Source organism: Leptonychotes weddellii, chromosome 4 (genome assembly GCF_054177405.1).
Source record: "Leptonychotes weddellii isolate Sample4059 chromosome 4, ASM5417740v2, whole genome shotgun sequence".
Classification (NCBI taxonomy): domain Eukaryota; kingdom Metazoa; phylum Chordata; class Mammalia; order Carnivora; family Phocidae; genus Leptonychotes; species Leptonychotes weddellii.
The window spans coordinates 121,264,014-121,290,680 of NC_138372.1; the positions used below are offsets into that span (position 1 = coordinate 121,264,014).

Genomic DNA, 26,667 nt, shown 5'->3' on the forward strand with positions numbered 1-26,667 from the left:
GGTGGCTCAGTGGTTAAATGGCCAACTCTCAGTGTCAGCTCAGGTCATGATCTCCCAGTTTTGGGACTGCGCCCCATGTTGGGCTCTGCCCTCAGCGTGGAGTCTGCTTGAGATTCTTTCTCCCTCTCTCTCTCCCTCCAGCTCATGCTATATCTTTCTCTCTATCTCAAATAAATAAATTAGAAATTAAAAAAAAAAAGACACAACCTGAGCTTGCTAAGTGATATAAAATTAATAAAAACTGCACCACATTGGAATCTAGGGTGTTACGGGATTTTTTTGTACACTTAGCTCTTCAACTGATTTGATTTGGATTCTGGATAAATTATTTGGTACCTTGGTTAAGTGAGCTTGTGAAGAAATTTTGATATATACAACCACTTCACATCGAGCTAATAGCTATGTTTGCCAAATATTTTGTAGGTAGAAAAGATTACAGAGCAAAGAATGCTGGGTTTCCGTAAGAGAACTGCACTGTAACGTGTACATAAAGACTGGGCAATTACCAAGGAGAAATAGGCCTGACAATAAAGGCCAAATATATGCAACTCCCTTCTTTTGCTGAAAATCTGTCCTAGTTTCATGCTATTATATATTAAAATAATATTGTATTTTCCACTAATGGTACTCTTATAATTCACGGGATATGTTTCCCACCGAAGATTCTGCATCACAACATATTATAAAAGCAAAGGTATGATTATAAGATATACTCAACTTATTAATGTAGTAAAAGTCCCATATATTTGAAAAATATATACATCTTTATATTAAAACTACATTTCTACTGTATTGTAAATTATAACAACATAAATTAACACACTAACTTTAATTACCACTTATTTACACCAAGCCTTTTCCCCAACAAGAAAGATACATGTTTAGGGGTGTTTGTGTGAGTTAGATGACTGGCATCTTTTTTTTTTTTAAGATTTTATTTATTTATTTGACAGAGAGAGACACAGAGAGAGAGGGAACACAAGCAGGGGGAGCGGGAGAGGGAGAAGCAGGCTTCCTGCGGAGCAGAGAGCCCAATTTGTGGCTTGATCCCAGGACCCTGGGATCATGACCTGAGCTGAAGGCAGATGCTTAACGAACGACTGAAACCACCCAGGCGCCCCACACTGGCATCTTTTAAAAAAACTGTCCAAGAGGGGCCCCTGGCTGGCTCAATCAGTTAAGTGACTGACTCTTGGTTTCAGCTCAGGTTGTGATCTCAGAGTCATGAGACCTGAGCCCCGAGTCAGGCTCTGTGCTTAGTGCAGAGTCCACTTGGGACTATCTCTCCCTCTTCCTCTGCCCCTCCCCCTGCTCACACACACACTCTCTCTCAAATAAATAAATAAATCTTAAAAAAAAAAAAAAAACTGTTCAAGAAAGTTTGGAGAAATTAATTTTCACGTAGCATGGGGAGGTAATCAGAATCATTCGCCCATATTTCTTTAATTCTAAGGTACGGTATGTTGTATGGTATGCCCTTAAACTAAATTTGTAACACTTTTTTTGGAAAGAGAGAAAGCTGGTATAGCAATGTGCACATTAGGAAAAAATTTTGGTTTTTATAAATTTTATAATGATAAAAAGGTATCAAAATGCAGTAAATATTTTCATTTACTTTAAAATTAAATTTAAATTTAAGCTTAATTTCTACAGCAATTGTTAGAAAATTTAATTATGCAGTCTTTGTTGAAGATGATTTATAATTATTATGATTGATTTAGAAATTTCCATCCATTTTAAAATTCAAAACTTTGGCTAAAACCATCAATTATCTGAAACTCTCTCAGTCATGTATGAGAGGTCAGTGCCTCAGCTGATCCTATAGTGAGTTTCATGGAGAGTACAGCAGGTAGAGTCCTTGCTGAGTAATTTATTGATGGTGAATGGTGAATCGCTCCCAAGTTTGCTCATGATTCCGATCCTTTGAATCATTGAAATACCAAAAGAATGAGTATACAGCTACTAGGAAGTGTGAATATTTTAGCTTACTCACAGTCTCTTTGAAGCAAAGGCACATCTTGTGCATAGGTGTAAAGAAATATATTTTTGGGAAAATAATTCTGGTTACAGTAGAAGGTAGTAACCTCTGGGGCTTCATTTATTACTGGCGAGAGTTTAGAGCCCTCTAGACATTGATTGACATGATAGGCTTATTTTAATCAGCAATTACAAAGATTGACTAAGTGCTAGACATCAGTAAGTAGATTACTGGGTAAAAATCAGCTTTTCCTCCTTGTACAAAACCTAGATGCATCCTATCAAGGGGCAGAATTAAACAGGCAAGGGAAAATTTATTCAAGACTGCTGCAATAGGGGAGATATTGGACTCAACGCTGCTGAAACAAAAGGCAGGAGAGTTTTTCAGTACTGGGGCGAACTAGTGGACTAGTACTGGAAGACACCAAGCAGGGAGATTGGTCAGTGGCAAATACGCCATCTGTGTTTTCTAACTGGCACTTATTGACGTAGACTCTTACCATCCCACAGAGAATGGGGGTGCTATCTTTCTTGTTTATGTTTCAAACACTTGGCTCCCAGGTCACTGAGAAAGATACTCCTTGGTTGTAAAACTATCAAGAGGTTGGAAGAGATTTACATCTCAAAGGGACAGAGAAAGAATTTCCAGTTGCAAGTTTTCTAATGCAAATGCTTGAAGTAAGGAGAGGTAGGGGCCTGTAGTCGGGAAGAAAACTGCCTAAAGTTAGTCGTGCTGAGAGGAACATAAGGCTGGTTGGTTGGTCAACCTAAACCTGGAACGCAGATACAGATCTGTTTGCCAACTCTAGACAAAAGCCTGTAAGAAGAGGAAGCTCTGTTAATCTCCCATTCTCCCTAATCTGATTTAGATGTTTCACTTATGTGTTCTCACAGGGGCACAGTCTGGCCAATATCAGAATTTATCAGGTCTAATTGCAATTTTTTATCTCTTTATTACTGTTGACACTAGACTACAAACTTCAGAGGACAGGGATCCTGTTTACATTTGTAATCTCAGGACCTATTGTAATGCCCCCCACCTTATAGTACCTCAATTGACACCTGCTAAATTAAACCGAAATCTGAAAATTTCAGAAAAAGGTAGCTGAGCTGGAAAATAAGAATGTGGGAATTATAAAAGAATTAAGAGCCTTTAGTTTGGTAAGGGAATATGATCAGAGACCATGTATTCCTAGAAGGTATGAACTCTTCCAATAAATCTTAGAAAACTAGAAGTGGGCCACACACAGTGAAGATAATAAGAGGAAAGGGAGTTCACATTGAATGTTCTCTATATGGTAGATACCATGCTAGCATACCAGATTTTTTTTTTTTTAAGATTTTATCCATTCACCTGACAGAGACAGCAAGAGAGGGAACACAAGCAGGGGGAGTGGGAGAGGGAGAGCAGACTTCCCGATGAGCAAGGAGGCCGATGCAGGGCTCCATCCCAGGACTCCGGGATCATGACTGAGCGGAAGGCAGACGCTTAACGACTGAGCCACCCAGGCGCCCCTAGCATATCAGATTTAATCCTTTGAAAGGAAAGGAAAGCATTGCAAGCCCCACTTTATAAGTAAGGAGACTGACATCTAGAGTGGCCATATAATTATAAACTTAAATTGTAATAGTTTAAAGTTTTAGAAGAAGGGGCAAATAATCAATACTCTAAACTTTGTATATTAGATCATATCCTTAAGAAGGGATCATCCCCAAAATAGAAATAGAATTAATACAGTATTAGATGTATCATTAAGTGCTAGAGACAAGGAAGGTTATAAAGAAAACAGATGATGTTTGGGGTACCTTCCGAACTTGCGAAGGTGGTTTCACCACAGGAGACTGTCTCTTGGCAGCTCTATCAGCTCTGCATTATTGGGTTGGCATTAGTGGAGTTCTTCTCTTGTACTTAGGACATTCTCCATGATTCTTCAGTAACAGAATATCTTTGTTTCTTTGATTCTATTATTACTGAAAAAGATTGTTTAAAGGAACAACCTTTTTTGTTTTTTTCAGATACACATTGGGAATGCTATATATTAAATCTCACTATGTGCTAGAGATGTGCTGGTAGTCCCCTTATATCTCCCTAAATATCAGGCAGGAAATAGTAAGGCTACTGATGCCAGTCCCATCTGGATATTACTGAACTGAAGAGGGAGGTCTGGGACAAAAGCAAACAGACAAAGGGAATTTAATTAACAATTCAGTTTGATCTGAAAGTCTGATCAAATTCAATTATACCCATGTCAGGCTTATATGGAACTTATTTTTCAAAATAATATGGATTTACAGTTTTTATTTGGAATTTGGGGTAAGAAGGAAAACAATAATTTAAGCTAGTCAGTAAAAGGAACATCTTCTTTATGTTTCTTTGAAATCCTCTGGTGAATCCCTTAACTTGTCATCTCACTGATTTTACCCTTTTCTAGAAAAAAGCATACTGGTAGGAAGTAAGATCTAGTGCTTTCCCAGTGTACTGTTGGCATTCTTCCAAGTCTTCTGGAAAACGCAATTCTATCACTTATATTCCTATAGAACTTTGAATTGCAATGAAGAATCCTCTTACATAGCCTCTTACACAAAAGCCTCTTAGACAAAAGTATCAGGATATTCTTAAATAAACTATATACAAATGGATATATTTAAAATAATTATTACTACATCATCATGCCCCAATAAGAATGCAAGGTTGCTTAGCAACAGGATCAGGCAACCTTAACAAGAAAATGCATGGAAACAATGTTGAAAAGTGATTGAAACCTTAAAAAGGCAAATTCTTTGAACTAAATTTTTGTGAAAAGATAATACGTCATGGAGAGAATGAGTTTTTTAATCTAAGAATTGTTTCCTGATATTGGTGCAGCATTATTTCAAGGCTAAACATCAACTACTTTCTGTAGAGTAGATACAGCAATAGTACTTCTAGTCTTCACATAATTTAGGATACTTAAAAAATATTTTTTATCAGGGTTAGCTTGAAAATACATAATATTTTAATGCTGTCCCATTAATTATCATTAAAACTATAGAGATATATAAAGGTGCTTCAAAAATAAGTAAACACTCCAAGTATATTTGATTAAACTACAAGTGTTCTATTTTTTTGTCATATATAACTAGACAATAAAAAACTCAAAAATTATATTCTTTTCTTTTAAATTTGAACATACACACATATGCAAACATACATTATCTAATTCTCATTTCCAGTTTTTTAAAAAAGAACCTACAAAGCACTGTCTCTTTTGGAATATTAAATTGACTAATTTTTAACTAGTTTGACTGACTGGGCTAATTTTATACTATACTACCTGTAAAATTACTGACTTGCTTCTGCTAATAACAATGAAAACAAATCTGGTATACGTGGGCTTTCTTGATGTAAGTGCATAAACGCTCAGCAAATTCAGTCAAAGAATAAGCTCAGGTCTCCTGAATGGGGAGGCAGAAAATCCCAACTCTGATCCTAGTCCTGTCCTTGCTTTCAACAAGTCACTTAACCATTCTAGACCTCATCCTCCTCTATAAAAGGAGACCTCCAAAATTCTTGCCAGGTCTAATACTCCTGATGTCCGTGTCCATTAATTCTTCTCATGGAAGAAGTGGTTGTTTTATTGAATTTGGTTAATTGGTCTTTATGAGAATATTAAAAGTAGCAGTCCTATCCATCAATACTGTTCACATATCTAGCAGAAAATTTTCATTACTGATTTCCTTTTTGCTTTTTCTTTGTGTGTGATTATATGTTGCAGAGCTAATTTTTAGTTCTGGAAGCTTAAAACATGCAGGTGCAGGTGAAATATGCCGCAGCCCTCTATACCAAGCCATTCTGTTTTAAAACAACTGGCTTTTTTTCAGTTTTTAGAAGAGGGCTAGATGAGCATATCTGTCTACTTTTCTTAAGAAGTTTTATAACATCACCAAAAGGTCATCCTTAAACAGTCAGACAAGGTCAACAACAAAATCTTGGAAAATAGCCAGTGCATCAACAAAAGAAACGCGGTGGACTATTTACATACAGATACTAAGTTTAAATAGGCAGCAGAATACAAGAGTTGTGGGGGCAGGGGGGCGGATATGGGAGAGTTCCTTTACAGACATAGCAAAGAAATAATTTCAAGAGATGCCTCATAATATTAAACTGTTGAGAACCAACAGCAGTAACCAAACCTGGCCCCCAGTAATTGGTAAATTTATTTATAAAGAAGTTGGAAGCAACAAGTCTAAGATATGAGTCACAGAAGATTCATGGGCCACACCCACACTGGGTCCTATGTGCCATTTTCAAAACAAAGAGAAGTTGATGTAAATATTTTAATTGCAAGGAAGTGAAACAGTGGTTTCTAATCCCACCAGTTGATGCCAGGCCAGGTTTTCTATTATGCAACTGAGGATGTAGTCCCAAAGTATTGAAAGCAAAGTAGTAGAGATGCTACTCTTTTCTTCCCATGAAAATACCACTTCTACTATTAGTTCTAAAGGAATAGAGAGCTTATAACAGAGAACACATTAGAAAAGCATAACATATTTAAATCCGGAAACTTAATATTGACAAGTTTAGGAGGAGAGAAAGCTACAGAAATCATCAATGAAGACTTTGCACCTTCAGTTGAAATTTGTAAAATTATAAACAAAAATGGAGAATTCTCTTCAATTTGTATTCCATCCATGATTCAAGGAAGTGACTTGGAAGAAGTTTACTAGGTTGAAAAGTAACCTGCTGGGAAATATGGATACCACCAATACAGAAACAATAATATAAGATAGAGACGTATTTTTTGTAGCAAAGGATTTCACCAGCTTTGTAAGAGAGGATTTTATGGTTGACACCAGAATCATATTGTAGTTATACCTATTGAAAATTTTAGATTATGGACTACATAAATATATACGTAGGAGAAACAGTCAATAAATTGTACACAATATATTACAGTAGTAAACATTTGGTTCTTGTCAATGAATAATTTTACAGTATTTTTGTGCTGTGTCTTTTGGGAAGTGAGAAGTTTAAAATAAGATCAACCAGATTTCTACAAGGCACTTTCTGATGCTCAAAGTAGGCAGGCTACAAAATGGTGCATGGCCAAGGCCATGTGGGAATGTGCCTGTTTCTTGCAGTTTGAATTACATTATACATTCTGTAATATACAGGGGCACACAGTATTTTATAAGCAATGCTTTTCAAGCAAACTCTTATGCAGGAGTAGTAGTCCCCTTCAAACCCTCCTTGTCTAACTAATGAGAATAGACCTGAGGCAAAACTACAGTGTTTGCTTAAGTTTCATCAAGCTCCACTTTCTGAGTCTTTCCCCTGTGAGTCTACCATTCTGTCCCCTCTGTTACCTAATACCCTCTGCAGAAACCTTATGCCCTCGAGTTCTCTTCCCTCCTACACATCATCAAAATTTGCTTTTGGATCATTCTGGCTAAGGAAAAATGACTAAGATCTTAAGGTACAATGGGTATTTGAATTTCAATGGAGAAGGAAGATTTAAGCTAAAGGGATGAAGTGTGGAGGTAAAGGGGTGCGCATCGACTGTCAAGCATCTGTTAAGCATTTTTAGGCATTGGATCTTTCTTGTATATCTCCAATCATAAAGCTAGTCCTGCAAGCCATATGTAATTAGAAGTAATTGTATAAGGATCAAGATGCCAGTAAATAAAAATAATTTCTTCGTAGTTCATAAATAAGATGTAGATTAACTTAAAGAGTACACAAAAATTGCTCCCTGTTTCCTGAACATAAACTAGCTAGCAGGGAAAAGGAGTTTGATAAACTGGCCTTGGTGTTGGTGAATGGCAAGGAAAATTCAGTGTGGAATTACAGATGGAAAGTAGGCCAAATGATATGTGTGTGTGTATCCATGTGTGTGTTTTTTTTTTTTTTTAAGATTTTATTTATTTATTTGACAGAGAGAGAGGGAACACAAGCAGGGGGAGAGGGAGAAGCAGGCTTCCTGCTGAGCAGGGAGCCTGATGTGGGGCTCGATCCCAGGACCCTGGGATCATGACCTGAGCCGAAGGCAGATGCCCAACGATTGAGCCACCCAGGCGCCCCTATCCATGTGTGTTTGTATAGAAGCTATCTCTGTCATCTAGGAAAAGACATCCAAAGTTAATGCACTGAGAAGAAGCTATAAAGTTCGACACATTTTATTGCTAAATTGGATCGTATTTGAGAAATGAATTAATAGCAATGACTTTCTTGAAAGGTCTCCTAAGGCTATTGATTTTTTTTTTTTTAATGGGACTGGTATGTAAGGAGGTTCTGAAAGGACACAGATAGATAATACTACCTGTCAAGGATTTTGGCATCAGGAGTTGAGCAAAACTATAATATGATAGAAAGCACAGTTTTCTTTGTCTCCTTACAACGTTAAAATGAAAAAGTGAAAAGACCTCTAAATTTTATTTTATATTTAGCAGCTATGTAAATTAAAACAGATTGATCTTAGGACTCATTATGGTTATTCAGTCACCAAAAAAAAAAAAAAAAAAAACCCAAAATACATTTGCTTTGAAATGATTCCTGAACATGGATGCATTTCATATTTAGAATCGGATAGCAAAAGAAGACTGTTTAATATACATGGGTCAATATTTAGTAGTGGTCATTATTTGTGAAAAATAAATTAATTTTCTAACATTCCATCTTTTTTAACAAAAGAAGGATTTTATTTTTTCTTGTCAGATGTTCCTTTCTTCATTAAGAGCCTGGGTGGCTCAGTTGTTAAGCGTCTGCCTTCACCTCGGGTCATGATCCCAGGGTCCTGGGATCGAGCCCCACATTGGGCTCCCTGCTCAGTGGGAAGGAAGCCTGCAAATCCCTCTCCCACTCCCCCTGCTTGTGTTCCTTCTCTCACTGTCTCTCTCTCTGTCAAACAAATAAATAAATAAAATCTTTAAAAAAAATAAAGGAAGTGAAGAAAAAAGGAGTTACTAATTCTAAGCAAATCAGCTCCTTGATTTGCCTGATGATTATGAATATGAATAGAGGCTTTCTCTAAAGTACAGTAGCTCTTAATAAAAAAAAGTGCTGGCTCTAACATATTCTGTAAAGGAAAGTATGCCAAGACATAGTCAGCAATCTTTTTAAAATTTTTCTTAAGTTTAAAAATTATTGTCCTTTGCATGAATTCTACATTTCTCCTAAATCATTTTTACTGTGGAATATATGATGCTGTAATACTAAGTTTATGAATAAAGTATTATAGGTTTCATATCTCCATATCTTACACTGATAACATTTAAATCGAATGATAAATTGTTTTTTGTTATTGTTATTTTTTAATTTTTTAAAAGATTTTATTTATTTGACAGAGAGAGACACAGCGAGAGAGGGAACATAAGCAGGGGGAGTGGGAGAGGGAGAAGCAGGCTTCCCACTGAGCAAGGAGCCCAATGCTGAGGTGGGGAGGGGGGTTGGGGCTCGATCCCATGACCCTGGGATCATGACCTGAGCTGAAGGCAGATGCTTAATGGGACTGAGCCACCCAGGCGCCCCTCGAACATAAATTGTTACTGTTTCACAAACTAGGAGATAATTGCTCTGATAACAAGCAAAAGAAGCTGACAGGAAAGACAGATTTTCCACTCTTTGCTCTTTAATGTTTGTGAGACTGTTTACTCTAGTTGTCCAATTAATGGCAACACATCACAAAGTTTTCCTGACTCCTGATTAATTATCTATAATTTCACTGGTTTTGTTATTGCTAAAGCTCCACTAGTTCTATATGTGAATATCTTACCTCACTCATTCTCTTTTCCTCTTTGACCTTCCTTGTATTCAGAAACCCCATGTCATTAACTTGTCCAGCAGTACCTGTTATCATCAGAGAAAAAGCAAAGAGGAATGAATGTAATGCCAATATAACCATTAATTAGAAGCCATGTTTTAGGGTATAAAAACAAGAGGATTAGAAATGATAGTTTAGTTTTAGGAAAGCTATATAGTAGATAAATGGAACCCCAAATGGCACTGGAGATAATTTTCCAGAGCTTTATTATATTTGATACACATCCAGTTTGTGCCCATGGATGATGAACAACTAGTATTTCTAGACAAATGAGGTTAATAAAATGAAGTAGTAATGGCACTATTTACCTCAATCACGTTTCTTATGCTTTCTTTGTTTATTATGCTAGAAATTATATGACATTATTGGAGTAAAAGCATTATGATGACTTCACCATTGTGGAACATGAAACAAAATGAGAACTCAGGGCAAGGAAGGAAAGGAGTAAAGCAAGAAGGAAAAAGAAAAATGAAAGCTGAAACGTTTATTTCTTGGCCCACAGGTGCTAGGAGAGCTTACTTGTGCTTTCTTACTTAATCTTCATAATGCTATTGTCAGAATAGTATTAATGTATCCATTTTATAGACAAGTGACTGAGGCTGTTCAGCTACAGGTTGCACTTGATTATCTGCCAGGTTTTCAAGCCTGGGTTGAGGACAGTCAGGGCAGGAATTTCAATCCTGGTCAAATCATGACCTGGTGGAGATACCATTCTGCAAGCTCAGAGTTTTGACCCAAATTTTGACATTTAAATGTTGCTTGTCTTTCTCCAGGATGATAGTCTCTGTTTTAAGAACAACTATAGTTCTTTCCCCGTAACAGTTTTTCTGAGTTGTTTGTGCCAACTAAAGGTTTTGATTGGTTTTTATATTAACAAAGCCTTGGAATTACATGCAAAATGATGTGAAGAATTATTTATTTGTTTATATTTAAGGGAAGGGATACAGAGCTGTTATCAGATTCTCAAAACTCAATCAAAATATTATCTAATAATTTACATTAAATGAGGTAATGAATACTTCTTCTGGATCCAAACACTATTATAATAATTATTATTTTAAGATTTTATTTTTAAGTAATCTCTACACCCAACGTGGGGCTTGAACTCAGAACCCCAAGATCAAGAGTTACATGCTCTACTGACTGAGCCCTACAATTATTTTTAATTCTTACAATGTCCCTGAAATATCTATTATCTCCGTTTAACTGAGGCATAGAGAAGTCTAAATAAGTGACAGAGATGGAATGGAAATCCAGGTCAATTTCAACTTGAGAACCACTAATTCTATATACCCTGCACTGCCTCTCACTGTAGATAATCAATACATGTCCATTTATTTCCTTTACCCCATTTGGGGGATCAAAAAGCAACTAGTACAGATTAGTTTTAATGTAAATGCTATAATAATAATGCTAGCCAGCAGCTACTGAATATTCATATTGTGCTTGAAGCTGAGCATTAAGTACTTTATGGGCATTCTTTTATTTAAATCTCACATATCACATATATTACCTACCTGCTGAAGTAGGTAGTATAAACATGCTAAAGTGATTGAAATAACATGATCAGGTACCAGCAGTGAAACTGGGAACAAATTTCCTGGGTTGATGGCTGAATTTTGACCAACATATTAAGAGAAGGGATGAGCACTGATGAGAAGACTGGGAAGCTATTCATAGCAGGAGAAAGCACTAATGTAAGTGCTGTACTGTTTTGCTTAAGAACTGTGGACCCTAGTAATGGGAAAACTGGGGTTCTGATGAAAACTGAAAGGAGGTTTCTTCTTGCAGTTTGAAAAAAATATAAACTGGTATCTCTTCATCTCTTCATGTTTGAACATGACTGTTTTGTGGGTGTGTTGAAATAACTGATCCAAATTCTCTTTGAGATCTAGAATAAATGTTTATATTACAGAGGTAGAGTCCATGGAGCTATCTTCCCAAGTCCATAAATACATCTTCATATCCCCACCCTCCTTTTTAAAGTGTTTTACACTCTGTGGAAATAGAGCCACGCTACGACCCAACAATTGCACTACTAGCTATTTACCCCAAAGATGCAAATGTAGTGATCTGAAGGGACACCTGCACCCCAATGTTTATAGCAGCAATGTCCACAATAGCCAAACTATGGAAAGAGCCCAGAGCACCCTTGACAGGTGAATGGATAAAGAAGATGTGGTATATAGAGGCGCCTGGGTAGCTCAGTCAGTTAAGCATAATCTCAGATCATGATCCTAGGGTCCTGAGATCTAGCCCTGCATTGGGCTCTCTGCTCAGCAGGGACCCTGCTTTTCCCTCTCCCACTCCTCCTGCTTGTGCGTGCTCTCTCTCTCTCTCTGTCAAATAAATAAATAAAATCTTTAAAAAAAGGAGATGTGGTATATATGTACAATGGTATACTACTCAGCCATCCAAAAAAAGTGAAATCTTGCCATTTGCAACGACATGGATGGAACTAAAGGGTATTATGCTAAGCAAAATAAGTCAATCAGAGAAAGAATTAACATATGATCTCACTCATATGTGGAATTTAAGAAACAAAACAGAGGGTTATAGGGGGAGAGAGGGAAAAATAAAACAAGACTAAATCAGAGAGGGAGACAAACATAAGAGACTCTTAACCATCGGAAACAAACAGAGGGTTGCTGAAGGGGAGGGGGTGGGGGAATAGGGTAACTGGGTGATGGACATTAAGGAGGGCATAGGATGTAATGAGCACTGGATATTATATAAGACTGATGAATCAATGAACTTTACCTCTCAAACTAATAATACATTATATGTTAATTAATGGAATTTAAGGAAGGAAAGAAGGAAAGGAAAGAAAAAGTGTTTTACACTCTGGAAAAAGAACAGCAACAACAAACACAATTTCCTTTTATCTATAGTTATTGTTCATCTAGTCAAGAAAACCCAACTTGATATATATATATATTTATGTCAGAGTATAAAATGAAATTTCTAATTCATTTAATTAGTTCTTCCTATAAAATTTTATTTATTCCTATAACATATTATCACATGCAAATTTTTGGTAGTATTATAGTATCAGCTTGATAACCTAGATCATCTGACTGTGATCTCCATTTATTTATTTGTTTGTTTGTTTCTTTACTAGAGAGGGAGTGGGGAGAGCCAGAGGGAGAGAGAGAGAATCTTAAGCAGGCTCCATGTCTAGTGCTGAGCTCGACGTGGGGCTCAGTCCCACGATCCTGAGATCATGTCCTGAGCCAAAATCAAGAGCCCATCGCTTAACTGACTGAGCCACCCATGCGCCTGCCCCTATGTTCCGTGTTTAAATAATAACTCACACAAATCTTTCTGAAGGAATATTATAATTAATCTCCCCAAATAATTTACAATTCTGTATGCTCTGTTTTCATACACGTTTGGCATCATTTTGACTTTCACTACTCATTTAGTGTGTTTGCATGCCTTTTGTTAAGATAGTTGGTACACAAGTTGTTTCCTGATTGCCACATGTGGAATACTGATTCTGTTTGCATTTGAGAGTTACTAGTGTTTACAACTAACAGAGTCTGTGGACTTGAAGGAAAAACAGTGCTTCCTTTTGTTACTCTCAGAAAAGAATATTTGTAAATCTGCATTACTGATTAAAGAAGACTGATTTATTATTGTAAATTTGACACTTTCTTTTAAACCAACCACAAAATGTTAGACTATAAGCTATAAATTGACTATATTATATATAACTATATTATAAATATAACTATATTATAAGTTACCTATAAACTTTTTTCTCCACCAAAGCAAAAGAAAAATAACATTTCGTAAAAAAAAAAAAAAAAAAGTTTTTTCTCTTCACATCTTGAATCATTGCTCTCCTCTTCTTTGAAAGTTAGTTCTGAATAAGATGTATTAATATCTCATTGAATTCTTGGCAAAGCCAGCTTAGCCATCCCTTTGAGTGATAACTTATCTCACATTGAAATATCTTAAAATGTGAACAGTAATAGCTTATGTGATAAGTATTACTGATACGGAGATTTGATTCATCAAGGAGAATATGTTGGAAATAGAAATGGACAGTGGCAGAACAAAAATCACTTTTAACTAAACATTACCTTGATATTTAGACCATTAGCTAAGAAATAGTGTGAAGAGCATGAAAACAGGTTTCATACATTTCAAGGAAGCAGAATATTTGCACATCACTTAACATTTATTAGGCATGTTCTTATAATCTGGAAGGTTATGTGCATCATTTAATTTAAACGCATCCCTCTGTAATAGTGTTATCCCTGTTTGCAGATCGGAAACAGGCTCAGAAAGATAAAGAGTGTTACCTAATTCTAGTAAGTAGGAAAACCTAAGCTGATCTAATTCCAAAGCAAAGCTCTTTTCTGCCATCAGTGTGGATCTTTATCACTGAGAATTAATGAACTCTTATGAGCCTTCTTCCAGAAAAATGCATAAAGAAACAACATGAGGGGGGCACCTGGGTGACTCAGTCGGTTAAGCGTCTGCCTTCTGCCTTTGGCTTGGGTCATGCTCCCAGGGTCCTGGGATCCAGTTCCCACATGGGCTCTCTGCTCAGCGGGGAGCCTGCTTCTCCCTCCGCTCCCCCTGCTTGTGCTCTCTTGCTCTCGCTTTCTCTCTCTCTCTCTCAAATAAATAAATAAAATCTTAAAAAAAAATAAAGATGAAGTCCTAACGGGAGAAACAGACACTAAGTAAAGATATGTTTCTAAAAAAAAAAAGAAAAAGAAACAACATGAGGGATGATATATCACTAAATGATCAGTGGGTTTGGAGTTGCTTCTACTGATAGATCTTTTGAAAATCGCTTTCCTCTCAGAGAGTATGCTTTAAATATTTTCTCTGAAGATTTTCCTAAATTATACATATCAGAAAACTATTTTGCTTTAAGGCTAAAGAAAAAAATGAAAGGTTTTTTTTTTTTTGGAGCGCCTGGGTGGCTCAGTCAGTTAAGCAGCCAACTCTTGATTTCCGCTCAGGCCTCAATCCTGGGTCCTGGGATCAAGCCCTGCTTCCAGCTCCCTGCTCAGCCAGGAGTCTGCTTGAGGATTCTCCGGCTCCCTCTGCCTCCCCCCACTTGTGCTCACACTCTCTCTCTCTAAAATAAATAAAATAAATCTTTAAAAAAAAAAGAAAAATGAAAGTTTTTTTTAAAAATTATACTTAGGTGCCAGTATTGTACTATATACATCTGTCAGGATTCAAGGTAAGATGTGTCTACAAACTGTCTACTACACTGTGACTTCTTTCTGATATTGTGAAGCAGATATAATTTAATAATTATGAATAAAAAAAAGAGAGAAACACTGCCTCTTGGTCCTCAACATCATACTGTTAGCCTACCCCAGTGCCCTAGGCTAATTCTTTCTCACTTTTGTTGCCCCTTAGTACAGAGAGCATGTTTTTGTGATCCTCTCTCACAGTCTTCTCTCCAAGAGCATCTTACATAAACACAAATCTTGTCAAGCAGCTAGTTTGTGCCAGGCAGTGTTGGGGTTAGTTTTATCCATATATGTCTAATTTTGAACTTTTCTAGTAGGTCCTTGCAGACAATACAGCATCATGGTTAAGAGAATTGGTGATCTTCTGAGTCCAAATAGTGCCTACACCCATGAATAGCTGTTTAACCTTGAAGCACCTTAAAAGCACAGATTTCTCATCTGGAAGATGGGATAATAAATGCACCTACTGCATAGAGTTAATGCATAAATTAATATAAAATGAGATGGTATATGTTAGGCATTAATTAGCACAGTGCCTCACTCTTATTAGTAATAGCTACTCTTATTATTATTCACTTTGTATTCCCACTGTCAGCTAGGTGCCTAACATAGAATAGATTTTAGCAAATACTTATGAGATTGAACTAGTTCTGAAATTTAAGTGATGCATCAATGCAGAGTAGTAGCCCCCCCATCACTTCTCCCACAGAAAGAAGCCAACTATCATGTGCTCTTTTCTTATTCTAAACCTCTCATCCAGCCCCCATCAATAAAATAATATTCCTGAACCCCAGCAAGTTTGAGAATTTTTTAAATCACACCATTTGAAAATAGTTGGGTTTCCCTAATCTAACATGCCCCAGGACTGTTGGGTCACCAAGCTTATATTAATACAATCTAGTTGAGACTAATGAGGACAATTAATGAACCATTTATGAGATCATTGGGGCTTTTTAAAATTTATTATCCACACTTCATAGAGGCACAGTAATTTTGTTTTTTGTAGGAGACTCAAAGTCAAGGTAATCTTTTAAAAAACACAAATCAGATGATTATCATTGGCCTGCGCCTCACCTCTAAAGACTATCTACTGTGAAGAGACTAAAATATAAAAGATTGAGTGAGGCTTATGGTCACCATATGCTCTGGCCACTTGCTACATCTTTCCCCAACCTTCACCTGGTTCCAGACACATTTGCCTCACAGCTCTGCACTGGCTGATTCATTTACCTGGACCATTTCCCATCATTAATGTCTCAATTCAAATGTTGCCACTATTGTTTTGATCAGAGACATGCCTCCTCTGTGCCTCTCTATCCCATTATCCAGTTAAATTTCTGTCACTATATGAAATTTGTTTACATGTTTACTCTGCTTCCCCCACCTCTGGGGCATTTGCTTAAGACCAAGGACTTTGTGTTTTGTCCTTAACCACTGAATCCTCTGAGGCTTTCAACAGACTGGGGCATGGAAAGTGCTGAGGAAATGTGTGCTTAATAAATGAGTAAATATGCGAATGAATGAAAAAAAAATGTGAAACACTAGAACAAGAATATTTCTCTTTCAAAAGAACAGAGAAATGAGAAATAATTTCATTCAGTAAGAATCAATCATACTTAGTTACCGATATATGACTTAGAAGATTGCATTCAGTAAAAAATATTCCATTGCTTTCTGGTTCTTTACAAGTTATTAATTAAGGGGCGCCTGGGTGGCTCAGTCGTTAAGCGTCTGCCTTCGGCTCAGGTCATGATTCCAGGTCCTGGGATCGAGCCCCGCATCGGGCTCCCTGCTCGGCAGGAAGCCTGCTTCTCCCTCTCCCTCTCCCACTCCTTGTATTCCCTCTCTTGCTGTGTCTCTCTCTGTCAAATAAATAAATAAAATCTTTAAAAAAAAAAACAAGTTATTAATTAAATTTTGCACACTTTAAGGTCAATCCATGAGACATCATTTAACTTCTCTACTCTAAACTCTTTAACTTACCCAGCATTAGCTCAGCCCAGGACATCACCAATTACTGATCGTGACACTGGGTAAATTATACTTAACCTCTCAGGCCTGTTTCCTTATTTGTAATATGGGAATAATAACAAGGCTTATCTCATAGATTTATGGGGAGGATAAACTCACTTATATATATAAGGTATATATATAACTCATAGGTTATATATAAACTCATAGGTGTGTGTATATATATTATATATATATTATAGTGTCTTGGAATAGTTCCTGGCACATGGAATCATTATAGAAGTACTCATTGCTGCCATTAGTATTACTGTGAGAACTAAATGTTGAGAATAATCCTTCATATAGTTGTATATTCCACTGAAGATAAATAAGACTAATAGAATATTTAGAAATCAGATTAAAGAAGGGGAACCACTAAAATATACTGAGATAGAAGATTATGAGGCTGTAAAAGAAAAAAACAAAGTTTTTTTTGTTTGTTTTCTTTTTTAAAGAAGGAAAGAACCTAGAAATATGAGAACAAAAACTATCCATTGGCTATGCTGACTTGGAGACAGCTGGTGACCTTCATAAGTAAAATTTCAAGGCAGTGGGCAAAGAGGCTGGGGTGAGAGAAGCCAGCTGGAGCTAAATTATAGAGTAAATAGGATGTGAGAAAAAGGAAAATGAAGATAATTTTGAAAAGCTGCGCCATGAATTGGATAAAGAAGGTAGGCAGGGATCAAGGGACGATGTTGCATGTATACTTTTTAACATTTTAAGTAGGAGTTACTAGTCTAGAATAAGTTGAAATTTGATGGGAATAATTCATAAGGAATTTGAGTTGTAGAAAATGCAGTGCTGTGAAGTACTTGAGATGATGAGAGAAAATGGAATACCCGCCATGTGTAATGTGAATGGCTTTTTAACTTTAACTTTAACTCTTAAAACAAAAAGGAGTGCAAGGATCAGTGCAAAGGCTAATGAATTAATGGATTTGACAGTAAGTTATTTCCTGACTTCTATTTGCTTAATGAGATATGAGGTAACTCATCTGCTGAGAACAAGGGAGGTAGAGAGGATAGAGGGAAATTTGAGGAGAGTGGAGATTTGTAAAAAAAAAAAAGTCCTTTAAGAACTAGAAAGAACTTACTGTTAAGTCAGAGTCGTATTTCCAGTCTTGAAAAACCCATTTGAGGGGCGCCTGGGTGGCTCAGTTAAGTGTCTGCCTCCGGCTCAGGTCATGATCCCCGGGTCCTGGGATGGAGCCCTACATCGGGCTCCCTGCTCATGGGAAGCCTGCTTCTCCCTCTCCCACTCCCCCTGCTTGTGTTCCCTCTCTCACTGTCTCTCTCTCTGTCAAATAAATAAATAAAATCTTAAAAAAAAAAACATTTGAAATTAGTAATCTTTAGCTTATTGGAATACCAATTTGCCCTGCCATGTGATTTTTTTTTCTCTAGCTACCTGGTTATAAGTTATAAAGAGACAACAATGTTAGAGATGACAGTCAAGGAAAAATATAATTGGTATTTTTTTAAAGATTTTATTTATTTGTTTGACAGAGAGAGATAGAGCACAAGCAGGGGTGTGGCAGGCAGAGGGAGAGGGAGGCAGAGGGAGAGGGAGAAATAGACTCCCTGCTGAGCAGGGAGCCTGAGCAGGGCTCATCCCAGGGCCATGGGATCATTACCTGAGCCGAAGGCAGACGCTTTACCGACTGAGCCACTCAGGTGCCCACAAATAGTATTTTAAATACATATGTGATATTCAACCTCAGTAGTTATCAAAAAAGTCAAAGAAATGGAATATGAGGATTCGGTTTATTAATTTAGCAAAATCAAAAATTTTATATGATATCTTATGTTGGCAAAGTTCTTGGCAATATGATTTGATCTTTTGGAAAGTAATTTGGTAATGTCTAGCGAGGTAAAAATGTTATAGGTTTTACACATTAATTCTAATTCTGGAAACACTCTAAAAATAATTTGTATTTAGAAAATTATTATATAAATAAAGGTGTTCATTGTCATGTCATTTCTTTTTTTTTGAAGATTTTATTTATTTGACAGAGAGAGAGACAGTGAGAGAGGGAACACAAACAGGGGGAGTGGGAGAGGGAGAAGCAGGCTTCCCAAGGAGCAGGGAGCCCGATGCGGAGCTCAATCCCAGGACCCCGGGATCATGACCTGAACCGAAGGCAGACGCCCAACGACTGAGCCACCCAGGCGCCCCATGTCGTGTCATTTCTAATAACAAAATTTGAAACATCTTTAATAGTCAACAATAGGGGAATGTTTTAGTTAATTTTATCTCCTTTGTAGAAAATTATAGTTATTATAATTACAAGACAATGCAGCAAACTAGGATGTTTAATAATGAAAGAATGAAGAAAACTGATTTCAAAATTGTGTCTACCTTGTGACAACTATGTAAACATGTGAATATTTATTATAAATTAAACCAAATAAAGATTTAAAAGTTCTGTAACAGTATGGGAATTTTCTATTTGTTTCAAAATATTTTTTAACATGGTTCTTTTTATAATTTTGCTTTTTAAGAGGAGTAGTGGTTTTCTACCTTTTTCTTAAGACTTCCTGGTTATCGCAGCATGTTACATTACATAGCTTCAAAAAAGTCAACAATTCTGTCATCAGAAACTAGATTTATTTTATAGTTCATATCTCCAAGTTATTTGATATAAAAAGACCTGATGCACTTGTAAGTACTTTAAAAATATTTCAAGATCCATTTTTTGTGTGTGCTTAGTTTTTCCTAGTATGGACATTAAGAAGACTACTTAAAATTGCTAGCCACTCATTTCCACTTTTCTCATTTTTATTCACTTATATTCACAGAAATGATAACAAATGAGTCTACAGGTACATCTGCCAATTTCTTAAATCCTCTATTATCCACATTATGAAACCGCACTGATATGAATGCTTCCAGTATTTTCAGAGCTCTTCAGTTACTGAATTATACTTTGACTCTCTGTAATAAGTATCTTATGTAATGTAAATTTGGACTCAACTTCTGGAAATCTTTTAATTTCTTAGTTCAAAAGTGAGAGATCCCTAATTCAGCCTTATGATTAACAATTATTTGCATAGTTAGGAGTTCCTAAATTATTGGTTGATGGATATTTGGCAGTACTCTTGTCATTTCTCAGAAATTCCCTATCCTATTTCTCAGTCTCTCCTTCTCTCTGTCTCTGTCTCTGTCTCTGTCTGTCTCACACACACACACACACACACACACACACACACACACACATGCACACACACACACATACACGTATTATACTTAGGAGCACAGGCTCTGGCATTATAAAGTCTGAAGTTATAATTCCAATTCTGCTGTTATTGGGCCATTTCATTTTAGGTGAATAACCTAATCTGTGAGCCTTTATCTGTAAAATGGAGATTCCAGTTATAACAGACAATCTTCAAAACATCCCTAATCATTTTTTTTCAACCCTAATCATTTTAGAGTTTCTTTTACAGAGTCAGATACAAAGCAGGCACTGCATATATGGTTGATTTTTATTACCTTTTTTATTACGTAGGTCTTGCTTTCCCCTGAGTCTCCATAATGAAAATGCAGTTTCCAGTGAATTGAGTAACTCTTGTTATCAGCAAAGATTTTAACTGAGTTCATTACTTTTCAATGCAACTCAGATTAGTTTTCTTCCTTTTTTTTTTTTTTGCTTTATGTAGGTGTTCAATAAAAATTCATTTAATAAATAATTGAATGATTAGATGAGTGCATGGATGAATGATTAAATGCTATTTCTTGAGAAGGTAGAACACATGACACAGTGGAACAGGTGAGAAAAGGATCCATGGGAAAAAACATGGCCAACTCACTTTTGTGTCCAGGGTCAGACTAAAAAGAACTGCTCTGTTTTGAAAAATGCAAAAGAGAGGGGCACCTGGGTGGCTTGGTTGAGCATCCAACTCTTGATTTCAGCTTAGGTCATGATCTCGGGGTCCTGGGATCGAGTCCTGCGTTGGGCTCTATACTCAGCAGGGAGTCTGCTTGAGGATTGTCTCCCCCTCTCCCTTTGCCCCTCCCCCCCGCTTGTGCTCTCTCTCTCTCTAAAATAAATAAATAAATCTTAAAAAAAAACACACACCCAAAGGAGAACTTGTTAAATAATTTACTTTAACTATTTTTAAAAGTTAAGCATAAAATTCCTTGATGATTTTTGTATTTGGCACCAATAAAAATAATGTGGGATTCGCCATATTAAAGATAGAATGCTGAGGTACAATCATATTAAATGACATTATGTGCTCTAAATTTATGGAGCATTTCTGATGGCCTTTTCTACATTCTATTTTGCCTCGAAGTAAAACGTTTGGTAATCTAGCTACAAAACTATATGTCATATGACTTTTAGGGACCTACTGTGTCAAAGATTTCCCTTGTGAAGGTCATATTTTGCCACGGAATGGATTTACAGAAGTACCACCCATGTCAGTATCACTGGCAGCTACAAGTGCCAACAAACTTCAATTTAAATTGATGAACATACAATCAAATGGTAGTATCATTTTCTTACGTTGTTTTGGGAAAAGGTGGGTAGGAAATATATAACAGCGAAGGCTTTATAGACTGAAATAATAATACATCATTTTGAAAACATAAAATACATTAACCAAAGTTATGATATCTTCCATTAATATTTCACTGTACTTTAGACTGCCTACAATCAGTGTTTATGATTGTAACTTCAGAGGCAATTCCACTGCCCTCTGAAGTGGAATCATGCCCATGGTACACATTAGTCATATAAAAGGTGAAGCACTGAAAAGAATTCAGCATTTAAAGACAATTTGCTTTGATTTATGCCATGCTTCTTCCAGAAGATAATACCAAGAATCATTACTTATTGAATTGGAATTACAGATCCTTTCAGAGATAGTTTTTTTTCTTTAACCCCAAAATCAATGAAAGTAAAGCAAATTTACATATTTATTAAGAAATACAGTCACATAATTATAAAACAAGAAAACAACTTTTTTCATAGACTTATTTTTTACAACAGTTTTAATTTTACAGAAAATTGGAGAAGATAGTATAGTGTTTCCATATACACTACACCCATTCTCCTTTATTACTAACAACTTATATAATTATGTTACATTTGTTACAGTTAATTAGCAAATATTAATACATTATCATTTACTAAAGTCTGTACTTCAGTCTGATTTCTTTAGTGTTTTTTTTTTTAAGATTTTATTTTTATTTATTTGACAGAGACACAGTGAGAGAGGGAACACAAGCAGGGGGAGTGGGAGAGGGAGAGGGAGAAGCAGGCTTCCCGTGGAGCAGGGAGCCCGATGCGGGTCTCATCCCAGGACCCTGGGATCATGACCTGAGCCGAAGGCAGACGCTTAACAACTGAGCCACCCAGGCGCCCCTGATTTCTTTAGTTTTTACCTAATGTCCTTTTTCTGTTCCAGGATTCTATCCAGGATAATACATTACATTTAGTTGCCATATCTCCTTAGCCTCCTCTTGATTTTGATAGTTTCTCAGACTTTCCTGGTTTTGATGACCTTAACAATTTTAAGTGGTATAAATCAGATTTTTGTACAGTACCCCTAGTGGAATTTGTTTGATGCATTTCTCATGATAAGATTGGGATTATGTGTTTGGGGGTAAAGACCGCAGAGTAGAAGGGCCATTTTGTCAGATCACATCAAGTGTACATGGTATCAACATGATTTATGACTGCTGAGGGTGACCTTGATCACCTGGCTGAGGTAGGGTTTTTCAGTTACTATTATAAAGTTACTCTTTTTCCCAATTCCATACTGTACACTTTGGAAGAAAGTCATTATGCTTGGCCCACAACTAAGGAATGGGGAGTTATGCTTAAGGTAGAGTATCTATATAAGCTATTTGGAATTCTGCATTGGAAATTTGTCTGTTCTTCCCCATTTAATTATCTATTCAATTATTTTATCAGCAAGAACTCACGGACTTAATTTTATATTTTGGGTTATAATGTAATACTACTTTATTTACTTTGTTGCTCAAATTGTTCTAATTGTGACCAATCTGAACTCTTTCAATTGGTTCTTCTACTTTGATATGTCCTGATCCATATAGGTCTGTATTTTTTAGTATTTCCTTTTTTTCTGAAAGATAGTCTAGGCTCATCTTGTATATTTACAGTCTCAGCCCTAGCATCAGTCATTTTTCCTAGATCCTTTTATTGGAGAATGGTATTAGACACTAAGATCTGGGTGAAAGGTATGCTCATTGCTGCTGGGGTGTCATTGTTTCTAGATCTTTTTAGCTGACTGAGCAAAGAGACATATGTGTTGTACTAACCATGTATATACACATATCTATAAACATTTCTGTATATAACCATGTGTGTCAATATTAATCTAATTATGAATGTATACTGAAGTTTCCAACTCTGATCTATTATCATATAAGTCATTCTTGCCTCATTCCTTGCTTATTTTTTAATTTCAAATCCAACAAAACACTTAACTTTTAAAAGTGTAAAAATCAGTACTTCTAAAAAAAAAAAGATTTATCTATTTTTAGAAATAGAGAGAGTTAGCAGGGTAGGGGTGCAGAGGGGGAGGGAAAGAGCATCTCAAGGAGACTCCCTGCTAAGCATGGAGCCTGACGCAGAGCTCAATCCCTGAGATCAAGACCTGAGTCAAAATTAAGAGTTGGACACTTAACCAATTGAGCCACCCAGGCTCCCCTAAAAGTGTGAAAATTTGCACTTCCAACACCAATAGACTTCCAAACATCTGCTTCCAACAAGATAGAGTAGCTCATTTCTCCCAGGTCCTCACAGTTAAAACTAAAACCCTGAACATAACATAAGAAACAAGAATAGGAAGACACTGAATGATGGAAATAAGAAGGCAGATTTACTAAGAACCTTGGGACTTGAGGAATGATATGGTGATGACTTCCTGTTTCCTACTGCTTCTTATTTATCCTGCAGAGTGCACTGCAGGGGCCTCCAATCCATAACCACCAACAGAACAAGAGACAAAAAAAGCTTCAAGGAAAATCTGGTCTCCCCAGCCAAAGTATGAGGAAAAGTGTTGCTAACAACAGAAAACCATTTTGGCAATACATATTGTGCCCAAGCCAAAATCCAATGGAAAAATTGCACCTACCACCTATACCCCCTGGTTTCAGTGGGACCAAGTGAAGAATTGATCTTCCACACCATCCAACTCCTGCCCTCCAAAAGCAGGCAGCACTCTGATTCTCCTACCAGGGTTATTTCAGTGTGGTCCATCAGTGAGCTGAGCCTCCACACCTATCCATCAGCAAATTGATGTAAGATGGGGCTAATTAACACTCAACTGCCCTTACACAGTCTTAGGGTCCAGTTTGGGAGCTTAGCCTCCACCTCTACTTGAAATCAATAATAACAGAACATTGCAAATTGGAACTAGTAGGCACTCTGCTTTCCCCTGATACCTGGTGTCAGTGAGACCCAGTAGGGTGCTGAATACCTGTATCTATCCTGAAGCAATAAGATAGAATGAGGTAGCACAAAGCAGGGCTAGTGGGCAGTTCTTTTCTTCCCACCCTGGTGTCAGCAGAGAGCTGAGCCTCTATCCACAACCAGCATCAACGAAATGGAATGAAATGGTGTGAAGAAGGAAAAATAACACTTCACTTCCACCTCCCCTAACGTCAGGGAATCTGCTGGGGAGCTGAACCTCCAGTCCCACTTATAGGCAACAAGATGATATGAATGGTCCCACTTTTGGGGGCAGGTATCAGCAGGGCAAGAGGAGAGCTGAATTTCTATCCCATCTGTCTGCAGTGAAACAATGTGAGTCAGTGCCCACTTCTGCTAGGATATTGTCATCAGGGCCCAATGGAAAGCTGTATATACTTATTTCCATCCCCAGTCCTCATGCCACACCACAATATAGGGGTCTTCCTGCTTAAAACAATAATAATAAGATTAAATAGGGTTCAGTCATATAATACTCAAAATATTCAAATACAATTGAAAATTACTCATCATCCCAAGAACCAGGAAATCACAAAATGAATGAGAAAAGACCAACAACATGCACCAACATCAAGATAAATCAGATGCTGGAATTATCTAACAAGGATTTTAAGCTATCATGTAAATGCTTCAATAAGCAATTATGTATTCCTTGAAATAAATGGGAGAAATAGAAAATGTAAGCAAAGAACTAAAAGTTATAAAAATAAAAACAAATGAAAATGATAGAACTGAAAAAACAATAACCACAATAAAAATCTCATTAGACTGGCTCAAGAGTAGAATAAAGATGACAAAGCATAGAATCATGAACTTGAGGATAGATCAATAGAATTCATCAAATCTGAAAAATAGACGGGAAGATGGAGGTGATGAAGGAAAATTATCTCAAGAACCTGCGGAACAATAACAAAGGAGCTAGCATTCATATCACCAAAGTCCCAGAATGAAAAGACACTAGTAAGACTGACAGAGTAGTCAAAGAAATAATGACTAAAAAGTCCACAAATTTTTAAAAGACATAAACTTGGGGCGCCTGGGTGGCTCAGTAGTTAAGCATCTGCTTTCAGCTCAGGTCATGATCCCAGGGTCCTGGGATGGAGCCCTGCATCGGGCTCCCTGCTCAGCGGGATTTAATATCCATCGCAAGTATTGCCTTCTCCCTGTCCCACTCCCCCTGCTTGTGTTCCCTCTCTCGCTGTCTCTTTCTCTGTCAAATAAATAAAAATTTAAAAAAATAAAAATAAAAAATAAAAGACATAAACTTGCAGATTTAAGAACCTGAGAAATCCCAAGAGGGTAAACACTAAGACACCCATGCCTAGACACATCATAATTAAACTTATAAAAAATAAAGACAAAAGAATCTTAAAAGCAGACAAGGAGAAACAATGTATTACTTATAGAGAAACAACAGTTCCAATGGCAACGTATTTCTAATCTGAAACTTGGAGCCTGAACACTGGCATAACATTTTTCAAGTGCTGAAAGAACTGTCAGTCACAAATTCACAAATTTTGTATTTACTTTCTTTTTTGACTTATATTAATGGACTGCTAATTAATTTTTCTGTATCCAGAATTGCCATCACCCTTCCCCAGCAATCCAGCCACAGTGTCTCCAGAGTGATCTTTCTAAAACTGAAACAAGGAGATTTTTCTTATAAAAACACCTGATCATGTTATGGGAATCAACTTTTCTTTTAACTTTCCAGTTAAAATCCTTCAGTGGGGCGGGGCAGGGGGGTGGGCACTGGCTGACTCGGTAAAGCAATTAGACTCTTGATCTCAGGGTTGTGAGTTGGAGCCACATGTTGGGTGTAGAGATTACTTAAAATATTAAAGAAAAAATCCTTCAGTGGATTCCCATCTTAGGATAAAATCTCACATTCTAACTGTCTCAGTCTGTTTGTACTGCTATCACAAAATACTACAGACTGGGTGGCTCATGAACAACAAATATTTTTCTCACAGTTCTGGAGCCTGGAAGTTCAATCAGGTGCCAACATGGTTGGGTGATGTCCCTTTTCTGGGTCACAGATTTGTCATTGTATCCTCAATTGGCAGAAGGTGTTAGGGAGCCCCGTGGGGTCTCTTTTACAAAATCACAAATCCCATTCAAGAGGTCTCTACCCGGGCACCTGGGTGGCTCAGTTGTTAAGCGTCTGCCTTCGGCTCAGGTCATGATCCCAGGG

The 26,667-nt window shown here is 36.9% G+C and overlaps 1 protein-coding gene and 1 long non-coding RNA gene across 3 annotated transcripts in view; one reads left to right on the forward strand and one right to left on the reverse strand.

Annotated features, from left to right (window-relative positions):
• PKIA (cAMP-dependent protein kinase inhibitor alpha) overlaps positions 1-26,667 on the forward strand; it is a 96,373-nt gene that overhangs the window by 36,501 nt on the left and 33,205 nt on the right. The window lies entirely within an intron of this gene.
• LOC115940543 (uncharacterized) overlaps positions 9,722-26,667 on the reverse strand; it is a 90,462-nt gene continuing 73,516 nt past the window's right edge. The window contains exon 3 of the long non-coding RNA XR_004075283.2: positions 9,722-9,802. This is a non-coding gene — a long non-coding RNA (uncharacterized LOC115940543). The remainder of the gene's footprint in view (positions 9,803-26,667) is intronic.